This window comes from Musa acuminata, chromosome BXJ1-11 (assembly GCF_036884655.1).
Source record: "Musa acuminata AAA Group cultivar baxijiao chromosome BXJ1-11, Cavendish_Baxijiao_AAA, whole genome shotgun sequence".
Taxonomy (NCBI): domain Eukaryota; kingdom Viridiplantae; phylum Streptophyta; class Magnoliopsida; order Zingiberales; family Musaceae; genus Musa; species Musa acuminata.
This window is the reverse complement of record NC_088337.1, coordinates 10091676-10108345: the sequence shown is the minus strand read 5'-3', so window position 1 is coordinate 10108345 and position 16670 is coordinate 10091676.

Sequence of the window (16670 nt, the reverse complement as noted above, 5' to 3'; positions counted from 1 at the left end):
GGGTTGATCTCTTTAGGGGATCGGCCTCCTTGGAACTCTATAGGGGTTCCTCCCTCCAAGTTGCTGCTCAAAGGCTGTAGAAAAGATTCATCTATTGCTTATCAAAAGAGAAGGAATACATGGCTATTTATAGGGCTTCTAAACCCTAACTCCTAATAGGACTCCTACTTAAGACTCTTACTTCTAACCAACTTCTAATAGGACTCCTAGTCAAGACTCCTATTCCCTTACAACTCCTAATTCTTCTCTAAGAAAACACCTCCTACATGAATGCCCCTCTCAATTAGGACTCTCCTAGCTAGAGTCCTAACAAAATGTCCCTCTCAATTACGACTCTCCTAGCTAGAGTCCTAACAGTTTTAAATGGATGCCCCTCTCAATTAGGACTCTCTTAGCTAGAGTCCTAACAGTTTTATATGAATGTCCCTCTCAATTAGGACTCTCCAAGCTAGAGTCCTAACAGTTTTAAATGGATGCCCCTCTCAATTAGGACTCTCTTAGCTAGAGTCCTAATAGTTTTACATGAATGTCCCTCTCAATTAGGACTCTCCAAGCTAGAGTCCTAACAGACCCGCCCTCTTCAAATCAGCCTTGTCCTCGAGGCTGATGATTCATGAATTCTGTGAATTTAATCTTCAAGTCGTCATAGTTCTCCCAAGTGGCATCTTCTATTGGTAGGTTCGCCCACTGTATTAGAACTTCATTAATGGGTCGTCATCGTCGAGTCACGATCCGTCGATCAATAATGGCACTTCGCTGGGTCTGGAGTTCTCTTTGGGTAGTCATATTTGGTGGGTGGCTTTGGGCTGTCTCCAAGCACCTATTTACAACTGTCTCGTCGTCGATTTGTGGGTGATATGTCATACTCCTTTTCAATTTAGTACCCTGCATATAGAATAACTTGGTCCAAAATCTACTCGTGAAGATGCAAGTAGAATTTATCATAAGCACAATGCGTCCCTTATAGTGTAATTCTTTTGAGTCCCAATTGTAATGAGCCACGGAGCTTGGTGCTTCCTCCAATTTTTTTATAAACTTACTAGTCTCTGAATCTTCCTGCCATTCCATCTTAATATCCTTAAGAAAGTTGCTGGTCGGAAGTGAAATGGCCGAAACTTCAGCTTGCTCGGGTAGTTGCGAAAGCGCATCTGCAAGAACATTCTCTTTCCCCTTTTTGTAAGTTATTTCATAATCAAATCTAAGAAGTTTTGTTACCCATTTTTGCTGCTCAGGGGATGATATCTTTCGCTCCAAAAAGTACTCGAGGCTTTTATGGCCAGTTTTAATTTGAAATCGTCGACCAATCAAGTAGGGTCTCCACCTCATTGCTGCGCGCACAATGACAAGCATCTCCTTATCATATGTTGACTTATTTTGATGGGAGGGAGATAATGCCTTGCTAGTGTATGTGAGTGGTTGACCATCTTGCATGAGAATGGCTCCAATTCCGACTCCAGATGCGTCGGCCTCAATAATGAAGGGTCGGTTGAAATCTGGTAGTGTTAGCACCGGCGTCGTCGTCATGGCTGTCTTAAGTTTGTCGAAGGCAGCGGAGGCTCTGTCCGACCATTGGAAGACATCTTCTTTCAGTAAGGAAGTAACTGGTGCACTAATCTCTCCATAGTTTTTCACGAACTTGCAGTAGTAGCCTGTTAAACCCAGAAAGTCATGTAGCAATTTTATGTTCCTCGGGGTCAGCCCGTTTTGCATTGCTCCAATTTTGAAGGGGTCTACTGCCACACCTTCCTCTGATATGATATGCCCAAGATATTCCACCTTCTTTTGAAGAAAGCAAAAATTCATAGTGGTTGTTGTGTGTTCAAAAGGTGGTTTTCGGTATGTCTTCTTCGCATACTCGTATTTGATGATACCCGGATCGAAGGTCCAGCTTTGTAAAGATTTGTGCTCCCTTTCATCTAGTAATTCATCTGCTATTGGAATAGGGTATTTATCCTTGGTGGTTATTCCATTGAGAGCTCGGTAATCAACACATAATCGCCATATTCTATCCTTCTTTCGTATGAGGAGCACCGGTGAAGAATAGAGGTTGCAACTTGGCCGAATAACTCCTGTTTTGAGCATTTCTTTTACAATCCTTTCTATTTCATCATTCAGGAGATATTGATATGGCCGAGTATTTGCTGGAGGTTTGCCTGAAAGAGTCATTATATAATGATCATGCCGACGGGTAAGAGGTAGGTTGTACGATTCGTCAAATATATCTGAAAATTCAGCAAGCAAAGGAAGTAGGTTTGGATCTTCAAATTGTATTGGCTCTCCCTTAGTTTGCTGCTCAAGTTGTACCAAAAAGTCGCTGCATGCTTTATGCAAAACTTTCTCCATTTGTTGTGTGCAAATCATTGTTATGTCGCCCCCACGTTTCCCGTGTAATGTCACCTGTTTCTCCTTACTGTAAAATTTCATAATTAGTTTCATAAAATTCCAGGAAACATCACCTAATATCATTAACCATTTAATTCTGAGTATGGCCTCATGATCATCAAGAGGGAGGAGGAAGAAATCTGCAATTATCTCTTGGTCCTGCAGCAACAGTTTCATCTGCGGGCACCTATGATCACACTTCAAAATCCGTCCGTTGGCGACCTTAACGACAGACCTGCTGCAATTCTCAATAGGTAAGTTCATATGGACAGCAACCTTACTGTTTAGGAAGTTATTAGTGCTGCCCGTGTCGATGAGAACAAGGATCGGTTGTTGTTTGAGAAGGCCTCCAACTTTCATCGTTTGTAGGTTTGAGTAGCCAGCTAGTGTATGTACCGTAACTTTGGTTGGTTGTGGCTCTTCTTCTGCATCTTTTTCTTCATGTTCAAGGCTCTCTTCTGAATGTTCAATGATCTCTTCTTTTATCGGTTCAATCATAAGAAGTCCTCCTTTACTACAGCGATGCTCACGGCTCCACGGCTCGTCACAATGCCAACATAACCCCTTCGCATATCGCTCCCGAAGCTCTTCTCTTGTTAACCTCTTTGGTGTAGGGACTTGGTCGAAAGTAGGGGGGGCTAAGGGCTTCAATATTACTGGTTGAGGAGCGACCCTAGTCCTCCGAGCTTCATGGTTCAATTGCTCCTCTTGATGTCGTGCGAAAGAGATGGCTGCCATAAGCGTATACGGTTGTCGCGCTTTAACTTCTCCTCGGATCTCCGGCTTCAAGCCCTCAATGAAGGTTCTCAATAGCTGTTTTTGAGACCAATCATGAGTTTGATTAGATAACCTTTCAAACCTGGTTTGGTACTCCTGAATGGTAGAGGTTTGTCGGATCTTTGCTAGTTGTCCGTCAATATTCTCGTAATCGGTTGGTCTGAAGCGGATCAGCAGTCCTTCTTTGAATTGTCGCCATGAAAGGACTCCATAAGTATGTTCAAACTAGTCAAACCACTGTATAGCATCCCCTTCAAGATGTATAGCTGTAATTTTCACCATAGATACATCCGCGGTTTTGTGGTACCGAAAATATCGCTCCGCGTGCGAGATCCAACCAATCGGGTCTCTTTCTTCCCATCTAGGGAAGTCCACTCGCATGCATGGATAGTTGGGGTTGGTCATAGAGCCTACCCTCCCTTGGATGTCATCTCTTCGGGCTTGGTGTGATTGGGCAAAGCTCTCTCCTTGATATGATTTCTTCGGGCTTAGTGGTCGGCCCAATCTGAGTTCGGTGAAGAGCGTCCGAATCTTATCCTTCATTCGCGCCTCCAAGGCTTCGAATTTAGCATTGATTGCCTCTTTAGATGCCATAGTATATGGCCCCAAATCAATGATGTTAAGATCTCTCTTTTGCTGTTGGGTTAAAGGCATGTATAGGTTGAGAGAAGTGATGGCCGAAAGTGTTGGTGGATTGGTGGATGTAGGCTGCGGTTTAGGCTTGTTTTGTGGCTGTTTTGGGTGCAGTTTGAGGGTGTGGTTTGGTAGAGTTTTAGGGCTGTGGATGAAAGTTTTGGATCTGTGGTAGATGATAGCAAAGGTTTGACAGAAATCCGTCGAAGTTGCAGCAAGTATGTGCTGTCTTGTAAGAGTAGAATTATCGTCGAAGAAACAACGATTTCTCGACGTAATTTCCACCAAAAACTTGAGAGAATTGAGGAGGGAATTGATAACAAAATCACAGTTTATATGACAGCAAGGATATCTAATTTAATCAAGAAAATTTCGGCAGTATAATAGCAAGGAAATTGGTGCAAGTTGCAATTGCAGAATTATTGTCGAAAAATTTCAGCGGGCTACAATGAAAATTTGCAGCAACATAAAATTGTTTTTAGAGATGAATTTCTTAATAGATTAATCTTAGATGGAAGCCAAGATGATATATGAAGTGTATAAGAAATTTCATTCAAAAAAGATTGTAAATAGATGGGTTAAGGCAACGATATGCAGCTGAAATTTTCTGCAGCATAGATTTTCAAGTGCAGCAGATTGGACATAAAAGATCAGTAGTTTATATTGAGAATTTTTCGATGAAACCAAAGGGAAATCTACTATTAGGAAGTGTCAAAGATGTCATAAAAATTTCGTAGAAATTTGGATAGAAAAAGCACAGTAGCAAGATCAAACAGATGGTGCTATGCGGCTTGAATTCTGCAATTCAAGTGCAGCAGATTGGACATAAAAGTTCAGTAGTTTATATTGAGAATTTTTTGTTGAAACCAAAGGGAAATCTACTGTTAGGAAGTGTCAAAGATGTCATAAAAATTTCGTAGAAATTTGGATAGAAAAAGCACAGTAGCAAGATCAAACAGATGGTGCTATGCGGTTGGAATTCTGCAATGTATCTTTCGTCGTAGAGATGAAAACTTTGTGACGAAAAGTTTATGCAGCAATATAGGAACAATTTTTTTTTTTGGATTTTCGAATAAGGATAACTAAATTGCAGCAGCAGTAAGGTAGGAAACCAGAACCTGTTGCAATTCACGGGGAGATCAAAGGATGATCCGCGGTGGTGGAGATGATGGCGGAATTCGGTGACGATCTTTTAAGCAATTGTGGGAATTGCTTTAGGCGGTTGTGGAGGGTTGATGGATGGCTGTGGAAGGGCAGCGAGACGCCAAGAACGCTGCTCTGATACCAGGTGTTAGAACCCTTGCATATTCTAAACTTGGGGTTGATCTCTTTAAGGGATCGGCCTCCTTGGAACTCTATAGGGGTTCCTCCCTCCAAGTTGCTGCTCAAAGGCTGCAGAAAAGATTCATCTATTGCTTATCAAAAGAGAAGGAATACATGGCTATTTATAGGGCTTCTAAACCCTAACTCCTAATAGGACTCCTACTTAAGACTCTTACTTCTAACCAACTTCTAATAGGACTCCTAGTCAAGACTCCTATTCCCTTACAACTCCTAATTCTTCTCTAAGAAAACACCTCCTACATGAATGCCCCTCTCAATTAGGACTCTCCTAGCTAGAGTCCTAACAAAATGTCCCTCTCAATTACGACTCTCCTAGCTAGAGTCCTAACAGTTTTAAATGGATGCCCCTCTCAATTAGGACTCTCTTAGCTAGAGTCCTAACAGTTTTACATGAATGTCGCTCTCAATTAGGACTCTCCAAGCTAGAGTCCTAACAGCTCCTCAAAACTCCAGGCCTGCTCTGAGGTGGAGACGGAGAGGAGAATAGGAGAGGCAAGCAAAGGCTCTAGCCTATGAGGCTCTGAATCTCTCCTATTTATAGAGGTCCCTTGTCAAACCCTAATGGGTCCTCCCCTAGTGTGTATTGGATCTGCATCCAATAAGACAAGGGCTCCTTCGGATATCCCATATCCGAACCTCTACTCATCGTAATGCCTACCATATGTGTGTGACCCTCTAGGCCCAATATCGAGCTGGCCGTGAGTCATACCTGTCAAAACTCCTTCTAACTCAGTGAATTATTATCTCTGTAATAATTCACTTGACTCATCGACTACAAACGTACTAGGCCACTACGCCGTAGTCCCCAGACGATACAGGGGAATCCAATCCATTGGACCTGTCTGTCCTCAGTTACCATGTACCTATAGTCCCTCATCCATCTAATATCCCAGAGACCGTATATTGAGCATGGTGCTGTCAGACCCATACGGTTTCTACTCGAGTCTCGCTCTAATCGGATTCGCCCGGAGAAACCTTTCTCTCTCAACCCGAATGACCCTAGCTAGGGATTTGTCTGAGCAAGAACAAATGGGATATTCCTCTCATGACGCCGAGAGTGGATGATCCTCTATCGATACTCAATAGCCCTCGTAAGGTCGACTACCACTCCCAATAACCAGCTGTACTAGATCTGGGACAACCAAACCTACAAGTCTGGTATCAAAGAGTGGAGCACTCATACAGGACATCCTTGGTGTCTCAAGTCTAAGGACCAGATACACCACTAGGACTACGGAATCGTTGTCTGACAATAAGGCATCATCAACCATCCAGCATTCCGTAAGCGGATCAATCAGTGAACTCATTCTCCAATGAGCACCTGTACTGTATCCCTAGTGTCCCTACACGACAACTATGAGACCAGCTGCATCCATCATATGGACGTGTATACAGCACACCAGTCTGTCCGGTTATCACGATGTCCCTCTCGAGTAACCTATGACTGGGATTATTTAGGATATGTGTTTAAAGGTGAATTGATCTCATTATCGTGATCTCATCACGATCCGATTCCCATTGCACAAATCCAAGGACATCACAATATATACATGCATATATGCAATAGTTATAAAGTGATATACACCAAAATATAATAAGCAAAAAGATTCTATATCAAGTCACATGTGCCATCGCTCACGTGATTGGCTTGCTGGGCACCTATAACTAGCAACCACCCTACCGCATGCCTCCGCTAGAGTTGGCAGAACTCAGGAAGCAGTTAGGTGAATTGCTAAGCGGTGGTCTCATCCGCAGCTCTAAAGCACCTTTCGGAGCTTCAGTTCTTTTCCAGAAGAAATAAGATAGGAGCCTCCGACTATGCGTCGATTACCGAGCCCTTAACAAAGTGACAGTGAAGAACAAGTATCCCATCCCGCTCATCACGGACTTGTTCGACCAGTTGGGCAAAGCTAAGTATTTCTCGAAACTCGACCTTCGGTTGGGGTATTGGCAGGTGCGCATTGCTGAAGGTGATGAAGCGAAGACTACTTGTGTGACCAGGTATGGAGCGTTTGAGTTCTTGGTGATGCCTTTCGGCTTAACCAACGCTCCGGCCATGTTCTGCACTCTCATGAACCAACTATTCAAGGAGTATTTGGACAAGTTCATGGTCATCTACTTAGACGATATCGTCATATACAGCCAAACGCTCGAGGAGCATGTTCAGCACCTTCGGATAATTTTCAAGGTTCTCAGGGAGAATACTTTATTCGTAAAAAGGGAGAAATGCTACTTCGCCAAAACGGAGATCTTATTCTTGGGGCATCGAATCGGTGATGGTTCCATTTGCATGGACAAATCAAAAGTGCAAGCGATTGCAGAATAGAGAACTCCAAAGAAGGTGCCAAAGTTGAGATCCTTGGTTTCGTCAACTACTATCAATGCTTCATAGCGGGGTATTCGAAGCATACAACTCCACTGATGGAGTTATTGAAGAAGGAGCAGCCTTGGAAGTGGTCAAACAAATGTGAAAGAGCATTCCAAGATCTGAAGGTTGTTGTTATGGAAGAACCAGTGCTCAAATTTCCAAACTATGGGGAGCCTTTTGAAGTCCATACAAATGCTTTGGACTTCTCTATTGGGGGAGTACTCATGCAGGAAGGTCATCCGGTGGCCTACGAGAGTCGCAAGCTCAACGAAGCCGAGCAGCAGTATCCAGTGCACGAGAAGGAGATGATAGCGGTGATCCACTGTCTATGAGTTTGGCGATACTACCTTCTCGGATCGTGATTTGTGCTTAGGACAGACAACATTACTCTGAGCTATTTCCAAACACAGAAGAAACTTTCCCCAAAACAAGCACGATGGTAGGATTTCTTGGCTGAATTTGATATGACAATGGAGTATAAGCCTAGGAAGGCAAACGTCATGGCCGATGCATTGAGTCGGAAAATAGAGCACGTGAATGTAGTACAATTGGAGGGCAGAGGCCAAGCAAGTCAATTGCACTCTAACTTCCTTTCCAAGATCAGGGATGGACTGTATAGTGACCCCCAGGCAGTTATCCTGATGCAACTCATCAAAGAAGGCAAGACACGACGATTTTGAGTCCAGGAGGGACTCGTTTACACAAAAGGGAATAGGGTTTATATTCCCCGAGTGGATAATTTGAGGCATGAACTCTTAAGAGAGTGTCACGATTCCCTTTGGGCTGGACACCCAAGCATTCATAGAACGTTAGCTCTCGTGGAGAGGGCCTTCTATTGGCCGAAGATGGGGACTGATGTGGAGGAATATGTTCGAACATGCCTTACTTGCCAACAAGACAAGGTAGAGCAACGGAAGCCGGTGGGACTTTTGGAGCTGTTGCCCGTACCAAAAAGGCCGTGGGAGAGCATTTCCTTGGACTTCATATCAAGCTTGCCACTTGTAGGGAGACTCGGATCGATACTCGTGGTGGTCTATCGGTTTTCAAAGTATGCAACTTTCATTGCTACTCCCCTACACTGTTCAGTAGAAGAAGCGGCCAAGCTGATGATGAAGGATGTTGTGAAGTATTCAGGAGTCCCGCACAATATCATTAGTGATCGAGATGCTCAGTTCCTGGGACGATTCTGGACCGAGCTATTCAAATTGTTGGGGTCAAAGTTATACTTCTTCGTAAGCCTCCACCCCCAAACGGATGGCCAGACTGAAAGGATAAACTTACTCCTAGAGTAATATCTTCGGCACTACGTGAGTGCCAACCAACGAGATTGGGTGAAACTGTTAGACATTGCCCAATTCTCCTACAACTTGCAGCGGAGCTCTGTATCCAACAAGAGCCCCTTCGAGATCATTACAGGACAACAACCGTCGACTCCGCACACCATGGCAATTAGGTATACTGGGAGTAGTCCGTCAGCCTACCACTTCGCAAAGGAGTGGCACCGAAATGCAGATATTGCGCGGGCTTACTTGGAGAAGGTGGCAAAAAGGATGAAGAAGTGGGCAGACTTGGGAAGGCGACCGCAAGAGTTCAAAGTTAGCGATTTGGTATTGGTAAAGCTCTAACCAGCATCACTCCAATTCTTTAGGAACAAAATCCACAAAGGATTGGTGTGCAAGTATGAAGGGCCCTTTCCAATTATCAGCAGGGTAGGCAACGTCTCTTACAAGTTGCAACTACCGGCGTGGTTCAAAATTCACAACGTTCTTTATGCTAGCAACCTAAAAGCCTACCACTCGAATCTGCAAGATGCTTCCCGAAGTATTCCAACTCGGCTACCTCCTATCACAGCCTCCTAAGAGAAGCGAGTTGAAACCATTCTGGCGGACCGCAAGATAAAGCTACCTAATGGAGCTGAGCAGACAGAGTACTTGGTGAAGTGATGAAAGCTTCCCCGAACTAAAGCCAGTTGGGAGCCTGAAGACGCCCTACGACATGAAGAAGCAATCATCAACAACTACAAACAAGCGTCGACGAGGGCATCGATAGTTTAAGTGGTGGAGAATGTCACGAACGGTCGTCGCACACCCGCAATAACTCCGTTCAACGAACCGTTCGTCACTCTCATCTACATGTACAACTACTTAGCAGCCTGTTTTGCCTTGGTTTTGAGTCATTTTTCTTGTAAAAATGTAAGTTCGAACAAGTTACAGTGCTATAAAGCGACCGCTCACCGAACCGAGCAAAACAGCCCCAAAACAGCTTCGTTTTCGTGTGCCGCGGGCTGTTTTCTGTAGCCCGCCTCCACTCACCAAAACATCAGCCATCTCAGCCCCTTTGAAACCCCCAAGTGGCATAGGGCTGGATGGGGCTTCGGTATAGTGTCAGGCATTGAACAACCTTTCGCAAGTTCGCACGTTACCTTGACGGGAACTTGTTGTCGCGCCCGGCACCAGGTGAGTAGTTGTTTGTGGACTTGCAACTATTCGTTCAACCCTCTAAAGTCTTTGTTTTCCCCCTCTCCCTCTTTTCTCTTGTGCACTCAAGGTGCTCATTGAATTGCTTGTAAAGCTTTCTCTCTTTTCGCGAGACGTCGGGACTTGTCCGTCGCTCGTTCTTTCGAACTAATCAACTTTCTCTTTTATAGGTCCTTCGGGACTTGCAAGAGGTTGCAAGTGGGCTGATATTTGCGAAGCAATATCGCAAGGGCGAAGCACGACTTAGGCAACGCAAGCTAAGTTTGCATCTTTGCCACAAGGGTGCCTCGCGACTTTGGCAATGCAAGCTAAGTTCGCGTCTTGGCCGCAAGGGTGCCTCACGCCTTAGGCAATTCCAGCTAAGTCCGTGACAAGTTGGCAATTCATTAATTGATGTACGTGTTCCAAACTTATGAAGCCTCATTTTTCTAGTAACTTGAAACTTTCAAGATTCAAACTTAGTGGAAAGTGAACCTCTCTAAACTGAAATATAGATAGTGGTAATTTTTTTTGTTCCAAAACTTAGGTATGCTTTGGCATTTCCTTGTCATTGTCCATATGTCTTTGTTAGAACATGTGAAGCCATGAAATATCATAACATACAAAACTATTTCAGGACTCATTAACATGAATTTTAATCTTGAAATATTTCATAATTGAACCTCTAAGTGCTTGTTATTTCACAAACTGTTACCATGAAGACAAGTTGCATTGGCTAGTTTACACTAGTATTTATTTGAAGCTAATAAGGAAAAGTTTATTCTCACAAGCACTTGGTCTCTAAATCAACATCTAAAATTAAACTTTATTTAAGTTGTTTGTGTAGGGAAATCTTGGGGGTGACATCACATGCGCAACAAAAGAATAAAAAATAAAATCTTCAATTCCTAAAGATATGTTCGTTGTTGTGTGAAGATTGGTGCGCAAAAATTTACGAAATAGAAAACACACGGGTGAGATAGATTGTGTTACATAAGGAGATCGTATATCCATGAATCCCTGCAGATCTCTAGGAGAGGGTGAAGGAGGTCAAGCGCTCTCCTCTCTAGTGGTGATCCACACAGCAGGGCTGTGATGACGCTTCTCAAATCTTCAGGCCTGCTTTGAGGTAGAGAGGAGAAGGAGAATAGGAGAGGAAGCAAAAAGGTCTAGCCTATAAACTATTAAAACATTCATATTTATAAAAGTCCCTTGTCAACTTAACCCTAATGGATCCTCCCCTATTGGGTATCGAATCTTCATCCAACTACCTAAGCCTCTTAGATTAGTGGATCTCTATCCAATAATCTCTTATGGGCTCTTATTGGATCTCATCCATATGATCCAATAATTCGGGGGCTTATTGAATATCCAATAAGATAGGGGCTCTAGCGGATATCTCATATCCAAACCTCTACTTATCTTAATGCATACTATATATGTGTGACCCTCTAGGCCCAATATCGAGCTGGTCTTGAGTCATACCTATCAGAATTCCTTCTGACTCAATGAATTATTATCTCCATAATAATTCACTCGACTCATCGACTACGAATGTACTAGACCACTACGTCGTAGTCCCCAAACAATATAGGAGAATCCAATCAGTCCCTCATCTATATAATATTCTAGAGACAGTATACCGGGTATGGTGTTGTCAGACCCATATGGTTTATACTCGAGTCTCGCTCTAATCGGATTCTCCCGGAGAACTCTTTCTCTCTTATTCCGAATGACCTTGGCCAGAGATTTGTCTAAGCAAGAATACATGAGACATTCCTCTCATGACACAAAGAGTGGAAGATCCTCTATCGACACTCAATAGCCCTCGTAAGGTTGACTACCACTCCCGATGAATAGCTGTGTTAAATCTGGGACATCCAAACCTATAAGTCTGGTATTAAAAAAGTGGAGCACTCATACAGTACATCCTTGGTGTCTCAAGTTTAAGGACCAAATATACCACTGGTACTACGAAATCACTATTTGACAATAAGGCATCATCAACCATTCAGCATTCCGTAAGCGAATTAATCAATGAACTCATTCCCGAATAAACACTTGTATTATATCCCTAGTTTCCCTACACAAGCAGCTATGAGACTATTGAATCTCAGATTTTGATGATGATGTCAATTGTCATTTGTTATCTAATCCATATGTCGAGATAAGTGTGCAGGATTAACTACAATGAAAGTAAGACATGCAGTAGGAGTTGCGCCGGAGTCAAGACTATGGTCACGTTGGGAGTTCGAGAGCTCGACGGAAGTCCGGACGGTCGTCGGAGGTTCTACGAGAACAAATTCGAGAAGTCCAGGAGCTTGCCAAAGAAGCTCGTCGGAACTTGCCAAGTGGATCGTCGCAAGTCCAGGAGTTTGCCGGAAGTCCGCAGGAGCATCACCGAGGGTTCATCGGATGATCGACGGAAGCTTGCCGGAAGAAGCGATTGACGCACCGGAGCAAGTTGCAGTAAATGTCTTAAGAAATTCGTAGTTAGCACGATGATTAAGTTAGAAATGGGAGGTGATCCCATTAACTTAATCTTGGGGCAATTGGGCCCTTGACAGACCCAAATTAGGCCGAATGGATTAGCCCATTCGGACCCAAATTACTTGGCCAGAGGTGGCACCGCTTGGGTCGACGGTGGCACCGCCCAGGGCTCAGTCTCTGAGCTTTGGCTGGGCGGTGCAACTGCCTCTAACAGAGGTGCAACTGCCTGAGCTCGATCTCCGAGCTCTAGTTGGGCGATGCAACCGCCCCAGTCAGGCGGTGGCACCGCCTGAGCTCGGTCTCCAAGCTCTGGCAGGAGGTGCAACCGCCCTTAACAAGCGGTGGCACCGCCCAGAGGCTCAGTCTCCAAGCTCTGCCAGGCGGTGCAACTGCCCCAGTCAGGCGATGCAACCGCCAGACCCTGGAATTCCGGGAGATGCAGTTTTGAGCTCAGAATTCAAACTGGTTTGGGGCCTATAAATACCCCACTCTTTTAGCAATGAAAGAGCACCCAAAAACCACCGAAATCTTGATCTTACTCTGTGATTTTTAGAGCTCAAAAGTGTTGTATGAGTTAAAAATTCTCCTTCCTCTTTTCTTCAAAGTTTTGATTTGTCAAGAGAGGAAAGAAAATTTTGTAAGGGTTGTCTCCTAAGCCAGTCAAAAGGAGTGAAACTGTAAAAAGGTGGTTGGCCTTCGCCTATTGAAGGAAGGCCTCTAGTGGACGTCGGTGGAGGAAGCCAAAAGTGGATGTAGGTCAAGATTGACCGAACCACTCTAAATCTCAGTTTGCATTTACTTTGAGCATATTATCTTTACTGCAAACCTCCTCAATAGCTTACTGTCTTCTGCGCATTTACGATCGTGTTTTAAAGTTCAGTATTTTTCGAATCGGTATTTAGACGTAAATCAGTTTTATCGTACGAACATCATATTTCAGTTTACGCTTACATTCTAAGTTCCATCATAACTGCAAACTATCTTCATAGACTTGCTTTAACTGTATCTTGCTTGATCACAAGTTAAAGTGATTTACGAATCAGCTTTTTTATCGAAATTGCTCTTATCGTACGAACGCAGTTTTAATCGTCGAAAGTTTTCCGCTGCACTAATTCACCACCCCCCCCTCTTAGTGCTCTTGATCCTAACAGAGACCACCTGCATCCATCATATGGATGGGTATATAACACACCAGTCTATCCGGTTATCTCGATGTCCCTCTTGAGTAATTTATGACTGGGATTACTTAGGATCTGTGTTTAAAGGTGAATCGATCACATTATTGTGATTTTATCACGATCCAATTCCTATTGCACAGATCCAATGACATCACAATATATATATATATATATATATATATATATATATATATATATATATATATATATATATATATATATATATATATATATATATATATATATATATATATGCAACAAGCAATATATAGTAATAAATGCCAAAATATAATAAGCAAAAACACTACGTGTCAAGTCACACATGCCATCACTCACGTGATTGGCTTACAGGGCACCTATGACTAGCAATCTCTCACTTGACCTAAAGTCAATCACCTATGTGTATGATCCCCATCAGACCTATGTAACGCTCAAAGACAATCTAAAACAACGGCTTTGTTAGTGGATCTGCAATATTATCTTTGATTGAAACTCTTTCCACTACTATATCTCCTCGGTTCGTGATCTCTCTGATCAAGTGGAACCTCCTCAAAACATGCTTAGATTTCTGATGAGACTTGGCTTTCTTTGCTTGAGCAATCACCCCGTTGTTGTTGCAATATAAGGGAACCGACTCCTTGCTACCTGGCACGACTCCTATATCTATGATGAACTTCTTCATCCAGACTCCCTCTTTTGTTGCATTTGCTGTAGTAATGTACTCTATATCTGTGGTCGAGTCAGTAGTAGTATCTTGCTTGGAACTCTTCTAGCATACTGCTCCTCCATTCAAGGTGTATACATACCCCGAATTTAACTTGCTATCATCGATATCGGACTGAAAACTTGAGTCCGTGTAGCCTTCAACCCTAAGGCTACTACCTCTATATACTAGTAAAAGATTCTTAGTCCTTCTCAAGTACTTAAGGATACACTTTACTGCTTTCCAGTGCTCCAAGCCTGGATCCGCTTGATACCTACTCGTGACACTCAAAGCATGCACTATATCAGGCCTGGGACATAGCATGACATACATGATAGACCCTATTGCTAAGGCATAGAGTATCCTACCCATGTTCGCCCTTTCTTTAGGAGTCTTTGGGGACATGTTGAATCTCGGATTTTGATGATGAAATCAATTGGTAAAGTGTTTGATCTAATCTATATGTTGAGATAAGTGTGCAAGATTAACTATAATAGTAGTAAGGCATAAAGCAGATGTTGGGTCGGAGTCAAAGATCGAACGATATGTCAAAGATTCGGACGATGTGCCAGAATTTTACTAGAAGCTCACCAAGAATTCGTCGGAAGATTGCCAAGAGTTCGTCGGGAGTTTGTTGAGATTTCATCGGAAGTTCATCGAGAAGTTTGCCGAAAGAACAATCAACATACCAGACAAGAGATTGCTTGTTTAAGTGTCTTAATTATCGTAGTTAGACCTTAAGTTGAGTTAGGATTAAGAGGTAATCCCACTAACTTAATTAGGGGCCAATTGGGCCCTTAACAGGGCTGAATTGGGCTGGTTGAACAACCCATTTAGCACCTGAACTCACGGTTAACGGTGGCACCACTTGGTGACCCAATCTCCCAAGTGGTATGGGTGGTGGTACCGCCGATAGTTAATGCTGCTAGCAGTGGTACCACCCTTATCAGGTGGTGGCACCGCCATAGCTCAGTCTTCGAGCTCTATCAGGTAGTGGTACTGCTCAATGTCAATCTACAGGCAGTAGTACCGTCCAATAATAGTGGTGGTACCGCCAGTACCCCGAAATCTAGGGATTGACACTTTTTTGCTCCAATTATAAAGTCATTAGGGCCTATAAATACCTTACCCTTTTCTGCATTAAAAAGCACGAAAGTGTGAATAAAATCTTGAATTCTTAGAGTGTTAGAAGTGTTGTAAAAGTACAAAGAGTCCTCCCTTTCTAGTATTGTGATCATTCAAGAGAGGTGTGAGACTTGTAAAGGTTATTTCCTAAACCTGTGAAAAGGAGAAAGCGCTGTAAAGAGGTGGTTGGTCTTCGTCTATTGAAGGAAGACCATTAGTGGATGTCGATGACCTCGACGGAGGAGGAATCGAAAGTGGATGTAGGTCACACCAACTGAACCACTATAAATTCTAGTTTGCATTTCTATTATTGCTATTTACTTACTTTGCAATAGCTTCACTTCCTTCTTACTTGGCTTTCACTACCCTTATGAACAAATACGCTTTCAAGTTATCTTCTGAGATCGTTCTTAACATACAAAGATTTTTAAATCAACGTTTTAATTTGCTGCACTAATTCACTCCCCCCCCTAGTGTCGACTCAATCCTAACAATTGGTATCAGAGCTCAGTTACTATTGATTTGGTTTAAAATCCAAAAGCGATGGCTTTTGTCGACAATCAAGAGGGTCATTCAATTACACATCCACCTATTTTCAATGGGACGGATTATACATATTGGAAGACTAGAATGAGGATCTTTCTAATTTCAATGGATTTTAAGTTATGGAATCTTATGAAAAATATCATTCAAAGGTCTTCTCTTCTAATGAACGATTGGAATAAGTTGGAGAAGAAAACTTTCGCTTTAAATGCCAAGGCTATGAATGCCTTGTTTTGTGCTTTAGATAAAAACGAGTTCAATCGAGTGTCTATTTATGAAACAGTTTTTGATATTTGGCACACACTCTAAATCACTCACGAATGCACTAGTAGAGTAAAGGAGTCGAAGATAAATCTTTTAGTTTATACTTACGAATTGTTTTAGATGAAGCCAAGTGAAACTATTGTCGATATATACACCTATTTTTCAATAGTTTAAAAAATCTTGGCAAATAATTTTTAAACTTTAAACTTATTAATAAAATCTTGAGATCCCTTCTAAAGAGTTGAACCCTAAAGTAACGACCATTCAAGAAACCAAGGATTTAAATAACTTTCCTCTCGAAGAACTTATCTAGTCACTAATGACCTATGAGATGACTTGTAATGCTCATGAAGAGCTTGAGAATAACCTTCCAAAGAATAGGAAGGATATGACACTAATAACTCATG